The sequence below is a fragment of the Berghia stephanieae genome, chromosome 10 (genome assembly GCF_034508935.2).
Source record: "Berghia stephanieae isolate SIO BIC M18660-M18661 chromosome 10, UCSD_Bste_1.3, whole genome shotgun sequence".
In the NCBI taxonomy this organism is placed as follows: domain Eukaryota; kingdom Metazoa; phylum Mollusca; class Gastropoda; order Nudibranchia; family Aeolidiidae; genus Berghia; species Berghia stephanieae.
Window position 1 is genome coordinate 43,792,336 of NC_088369.1, and position 7,220 is coordinate 43,799,555.

General features: G+C 36.7%; 1 long non-coding RNA gene across 2 annotated transcripts in view; it reads right to left on the reverse strand.

Annotated features, from left to right (window-relative positions):
• LOC144955838 (uncharacterized) overlaps positions 1-6,955 on the reverse strand; it is a 7,932-nt gene extending 977 nt beyond the window's left edge. The window contains exons 1-2 of one of the 2 annotated variants that reach the window (XR_013641819.1): positions 6,706-6,939; positions 3,152-3,469 (exon numbers count right to left, since the gene is read on the reverse strand). This is a non-coding gene — a long non-coding RNA (uncharacterized LOC144955838). Of the gene's footprint in view, positions 1-3,151; positions 3,470-6,705 lie in introns of those variants that run through there. The other variant, XR_013641820.1, reaches the window with a different exon arrangement.
• Between the last annotated feature and the right edge of the window lie 265 nt (positions 6,956-7,220).

The window sequence follows — 7,220 nt, forward strand, 5'->3', positions numbered from 1 at the left end:
ATGTTACAGTGAATGACATAAGCAATCGGATGGTGAAAAGGTTTGAACTGAGATATTTAGTGCCAAGTATAGTTAGATCTGTCAATTTTTAAAATCAAAAATGAGTTTTTGTCATAAAAGATTAAATCAATCCTTTTTGTACATCTTCAGGAAATATCAAATTCCCCGACCCAAGCAAGACCACCAATCAGTGCGCTAAAGCAAAGCACAAGTGGGCATATTTCTTTTACATGGGTATAATCTACAAGATACATAAAAAAAATTATGCCTTTTGCGCCACGACATCATAAGACATCGTCGCCTAGGCATTCCATGAAGGAATATAGATAATAACTCATCAAACAAGATGTCTGATGTCAACAGGAATCACCCATTTTGTCCAAGTGAGCAAATTGGAGGTTAATAATCTTGCTCAAGGAAAAAAACGAAATTGCCTGAAACGGGGCTCGAACCCGGTTCATCCGGATCACAGTGCAATGCCTTAACCACTCGGCCACTTCGCCCCCTACATACATATCTTAACAAAAATCAACAATATGATATGATATCCTTATCATTTGGTTACTATTTACCTACAGTTATACGAGCTTCAAACTTTTCATAACATTCTATAATGTATGAATGTGATACATGATGTGCATAAGATTAGTACCGAATACAACATGCGGCTATGTTGTCTTGTGGTATGACACTCGCTTTCGGATCGGAAGGTCTTGGGTTCGAGCCTAACGCGCACGGCGTATAGTTGAGTCCTTGGAAAAGACTCTTTATTCACATTCTCTCACCGTACTCAGGTGTAAAATGAGTACCTGGCCGTTAACAGCGTTGTCTCTGTCGAAGTTGTGAGTTGTCGTTAGTAGAGCTCAAGGAAACAAGTTATTTCATTGGTTGAACTATAGATAGAATGTGCTTGGCCAAGGAGTTCACAACATTGCCATCCGGACGTATAACGGACCAACACACAAAACTGTGTGTAACCTGAACGTTTATAGTCTGGTTAATACAGTTTAGTGAGCATTACTCATAAACGCGGATAGCAAAAAACAATAACAAAGACCTGAGTGACGTCATCTTCGAACTATCTTTCGCCCGGTACGAGAACCGTCGCCATTATTAACATATTATAGCCTGATACTAGAACCCTCTAGGACTGGCATTTTGACGTCATTTTTTAAGGTTTGTGTAGCGTCTAGTGAGTTGTCGTTAGTAGAGCTCAAGGAAACAAGCTATTTCATTGGTTGAAGTATTGAATACAACTCACGATTTGTTTTCTTTTCTGGCAAAAGACTGGCATTTTGACGTCATTTTTTGGTCTGTTTCAGGCTACAACTTTACGATGGCTACGTACTGAGACCAAAAAGGACTGGTCTTTTGACGTCATTATTTGGTTTTTGCACCGCTTAGTGTGTTGTCGTTTGTAGTGCTCATGGAAACAAGTGGTCCTATTGGTTGAACTATTGAATAATACAACTCACGATTTGTTTTCTTTTGTGGCCAAAGACTGGTCTTTTGACGTCATTTTATTTCTGTCAGTGTCAGGCTATAACTTTACGAAGGCTACGGTTACACTACACGCAATAGGAAAATGGCAGCGGCCATGTTGATTTATCTCGTTCTATTTTTCCTTGAACAACAACAAAAAAGGCAACAACAACAACAACAACAACAACAACAACAACAACAACAACAACAACAACAAATAAACGACACAAATTTTACTGATAATTTTGAGCTTTTAAAATTTTCAAACTTGTCGTTGAATTTATTAAGACAAAAAGTACATCGGCACAACACACACAAACATTGTGTTGTATTTGGACATGGCTTAAACTGTTTTTTTTTAACACATTGGACCAATTTCCTCCATTGGTTGGTGCTGACCTCTGACATTCACAGAACGTCGCACCTGATGGTATAGAAAGAACAAAAGTTACGTCACTCAGCTCTCAGTTACTGTTTTTAGCCTGCTATTTTTATGAGTATTTTTGTGTCTTTGCATTAAATGTTAGTATTAAATTGTATTAATCATACTATAAACGTTTAACGATACACATAATTCTGTGTGTTAGTTCGTAACATCCGGCTGGTGGATGTTATGAGTATTTATCATAAACGCATTGCATCAATATTTTTTTTGGAAAATATCAAATTAAGAAATTAAGGAACGGCAGGTCTGAGGTTCGATCCCCAGTCGAGTTTTCATATAGATAGTGTGCGCTTGGCTAAGAAGCTCACAACATTGCAATCCGGAAGTATTTCGAACCAACACACAAAGTTATGTGTAACCATAAACGTTAATAGTCTGGTCAATACAATTTTATGAGAATTACTCATAAACGCGAATGGCAAAAAAAAAGAAATAACAAAGACCCGATAAACGTCAACTTCGTTCTCTCTATATTTCGTTGAACAACAAAAGTGACGAAAACAACAATAAAAATAACACACTTGTCATGTTTATCTGACAGGACTTCAGCTTTTATCTGTCATTTATTTTCAAAGTTATTCTTGAATTTATAACGACCAAAAAAAAAAAAAAAAAAAACAGAAAAAAAAAGAAACATACGAGTACATCACAAAAATGTAGTTTGTTTTTTTTTGTTTTGTTTTTTTTTTTTGTTTGTTTGTTTTTTTGTTTTTTTTGTTTATTGTACAAGCGCTAAAATTTCTTTCTTGTTATTTTGTTTTAACAAACAGGACATTTATTTTTCTCCATTGGTTCGTCTTGACCCCCGACATTTTCAGCACGTTTCACCTGCAAGTATAGATAGAATGAAATTGACGTCATTCGGGTACTTGTTATTATTTTTTTTGCCATCGGCATACTATCTACATGAAAAAAAAAGTTCACACAAGGAGCTTGTTTTATATACGTACACTATCACCAAATAGATAATATGCGCTTGGCTAAGAAGCTCACAACATTGCCGTCCGGAAGTACAACGGACCAACACACAAACAAACCTATGTAAAACCATGAACGTTTATAGTCTGGTTAATACAATTTGATGAGAATTACTCATAAACGCGGATGGCAAAAAAAAAAAAAGAAATAACAAAGACCCGATAAACGTCAACTTCGTTCTCTCTATATTTCATTGAACAACAAAAGAGCGACGAAAACAACAATAAAAATAACACACTTGTCATGTTTATCTGACAGGACTTCAGCTTTTATCTGTCATTTATTTTCAAAGTTATTCTTGAATTTATAACGACAAAAAAAAAAAAAAAACAGAAAAAGAAAAGAAACACGAGTAGCCATGACTTCTACATCACAAAATGTTTTGTTTTTTTTTTTGTTTTTTTTTTTTTTGTTTTGTTTTTTGTTTATTGGGTTTTTTTGTTTGTTTGTTTGTTTTTTGTACAAACGCTTCAATTTCTTTCTTGTAATTTTGTTCTAACAAAAAGGACATTTATTTTTCTCCATTGGTTCGTCTTGACCCCCGACATTTTCAGCACGTTTCACCTGCAAGTATAGATAGAATGAAATTGACGTTATTCGGGTCTTTGTTAGGGTTTTTTGTTTTTTTTTTCGCCATTCGCGTTGATGAGTAATTCTCACTTAACTGTATAGATAGTATGCAGATGACGTCACTCAGGCCTTTGTTATTGTTTTTGCCATCCGCGTTTGTGAGTTGTTCTCACTAAACTGCATCAACCAGACTATAAAAGTTCATGGTTACACAGAGTTTGTGTGTTGGTCCGTTATACTTCCGGATGGCAATGTTGTGAACTCCTTGGCCAAGCGCATTCTAACTATAAATCAGACTGAAGCCATCGTTAACTTATGGCCTGACACTGACCAAAAATGACGTCAAAATGCCAGTCTTTTGACACAAAAGAAAATAAATCGTGAATTGTAGTTCAACCAATGGAACCACTTGTTTCCATGAGCACTACTAACGACAACTCTCTAGGCGGTGCAAAAACCAAAAAATGACGTCAAAATGTCAGTCTTTTTGGGTTTCAGTGTCAGGCTATAACATAACGATGGCTACACTTACACTGAAATCCAAAAAGACTAGCATTTTGACGTCATTATTTGGTTTTTGCACCGCCTAGTGAGTTGTCGTTTGTAGTGCTCATGGAAACAAGTGGTTCCATTGGTTGAACTATTGAATACAACTCACGATTTGTTTTCTTTTGTGGCAAAAGACTGGCATTTTGACGTCATTTTTTTGTCAGTGCCAGGCTATAAATTTACGATGGCTACGCGCTGACTAAAAATAATGACGTCAAAAGGCAAGTCTTTGGCCACGAAAGGAAACAAATTGTGAGTTGTATTCAATAGGTCAACCAATGAAATAACTTGTTTCCTTGAGAACTACTAACGACACTAGACGCTGCACAAACTTAAAAAAAAAGACTTCAAACTATAGATAGAATGCGCTTGGCCAAGGAGTTCACAACATTGCCATCCGGAAGTATAACGGACAAACACACAAACCCTGTGTAACCATGAACATTTATAGTCTGGTTAATACAGTTTGGTGAGAACAACTCACAAACGCGGAGGGCAAAAACAATAACAAAGGCCTGAGTGACGTCATCTGCATACTATCTATAAGTCCGAGAGGGTTCTAGTGTCAGGCTATAGATAGTATGCGCTTGGCTAAGAAGCTCATAACATTGCCATCCGGAAGTATAAGGGACCAACACACAAAACTGTGTGTATCCATGAACGTTTATAGTCAGGTTAATACAGTTCAGTGAGCATTACTCATAAACGCGGATGGCAAAAAACAATAACAAAGACATGCGTGACGTCATCTTCGAACTATCTATAGATAGAATGAAGTTGACGTCACTCTGGTCTTTGTTATTGTTTTTTGCCTTCAACGGTTATGAGTGATACGCACTAAACGGTATTATCCAGACTATAAAATTTCATGATTACACATCGTTTTATGTGTTGGTCCGTTATACTTCCGGATGGCAATGTTTTGATCTTCTTAGCCAAGCGCATACTATCTATATACCAACGATGGCTGCTATGCTTTGATGGATGAAGTGAGTAGAAAAGTGCCAGAAGACAACAGAGAATAAAACTTTTTCGCGGCGGTGATGGGGGTTGGAACCCGCGACCTTATTGGTACGACAACTGGTGAGAGCGTGACTCTACCGTATGAGCTATCCACGATCCCCCAAAAAATCGTATCTAACTCAGGTCATTACTAGAGTTCTCTCACCGACTACTGGAGATCGCGGGTCCAACACACGTCCTCGGCGAAGTTAGTTGGCCAGCAAATTAAGCTTAATATTAATAGCCAATATTCTCAACACAAACATATAACATAGAAACAATAGAGACATTGAGTATGCTCCGGTATTTGGGGTGAATTTTTAATTCAGAAAAGTGAGTGAGGCAGGCACTTATGTTGGTAACAACAAGAGATGAAGTGAGTAAGAAAGTGCCAGAAGACAACAGAGACAATAATATGGTCTTCTGGCACTTTCCTACTCACTTCATCTCTTGTTGTTACCAACATTAGTGCTTGATCCACTCACTTTTCTGAATTAAAAATTCACCCTATGCTTCGATGGACCCTTTTCTTTTTGCTAGAAGATGTAAACTATAGCAGTTTGGCACACACACACACACACACACACACGCACACACACACACACACACACACACACACACATACAAGAGAAGTCATCCAGACTTAACACTTACATTAAACATCCCAGCCCAATAGGCTCCAACAGTCGTGACGTCACTTTCCTCGTAATGACGTATAGTAACTTAGTAACTGGTTCTAAAATATCGGGACAATGGCGGACACCCTTATGAAATATTTCTCCGACGAGCATAAAAGTGTATCCAGAGGAGTAAAAATATAAATCTGATCATGTTTTGACTTTTATATATTCTGATCACCATGACATGCGAAAAAGTTCTAGCCAGCAGGATGAATAAAAAGTACCGATTTTCTTTGTTTAGAACCAAGCTGCTGGTTGCTGGGCGGACGTGACATCCGACTATTGAATTCCTATTATAATCAACGAACAAGAATTACAAAAACATGGGTAGTGGATATTACGTTATATAAACGATAAAGTTTTTCATCTCCATGTTTTAAACTATTAATGCTAAGCTTTTTAGTAAAATACTCACACCATCCGCCAGCCAAATTTAATATACCGACACATAAAACTGTATGATTGATATAATTTAGTCAGAACTTATCATTCGCAGGTTGTCTAAAAACAGTAACAAAAAACTGAGTGACGTCAACTTCGTTCCCTCTATATCTTATTGACAAGAAAATTGCAAATTCGGGATGGAACTTAAGCAGTTGAAGGTCTAAGGTGACTGCGCTTGCTAAATATACACAATTCAATCTTTCTTATATGACTGATATAACGAGTAAATATGAAAGATTGTTTATTTATCAATGTTAATTAACCTTCTCCTCACCAACCATAGGAAAATCGTCACATGCGTTACGATACAACCAACATTTTTCTTATTCAAATTTCTCTTGTACATCATGAAATTTAAAGAAAATGAACAGTGTGTTGTAGATAAATAAAGCATGTTTTGCTCGAGAAATTATTTATCGCAAGAACTTATTGCTATTCTGTTTGAGTGATAAAAAATTCTATTTTGGTGTTAGTTGGATGTGAAGTTTTTGGGAAAAATCCTGAAAATGGCTGGTAAGGAGAGAGTTAAATAAGTAATATCTACCATGTACTTACTCTATTCATCGGTTGATCAGGATTACCAGGACTTTCTACAAGTCCCAAAGAATCTCCGGCTTCCGAAGACTCAGGTGGATGGACCAAGAAGACCACCAGAAGCAGGAGGCAAATTCTCTTCATCATTTTTTTAGATCGGAAGAACTGATCAGCAATCTTTCTGGAGCGAGAGCGGCTACTAAATCACGGTGTATTATAACCAGGTCCTGTATGTGGGTTTGGTTTGCAGTTGGTGTGGCATGCGTCATGTTATATAGCCTTTTCTGTAGTGATATCAAAAAGATGTATTTAAAATATTTTGGCAAAAACAAAACAACACAACTCGTCCTTCAAATATGGAATCTATTAAAATAACCTCATCTTCTATAAAATCTCAAACCTGAGTCTTACGTGGACACCCATGTTTGAGAGTCCTTGACATGATCAGAGTCAATTTAATCCATCGATATTTAAAAGACTAGTTTTCTGGACAAAATTTAAAATATGTGTTTGTTTTATGTTTTTTTTCTTGTTTT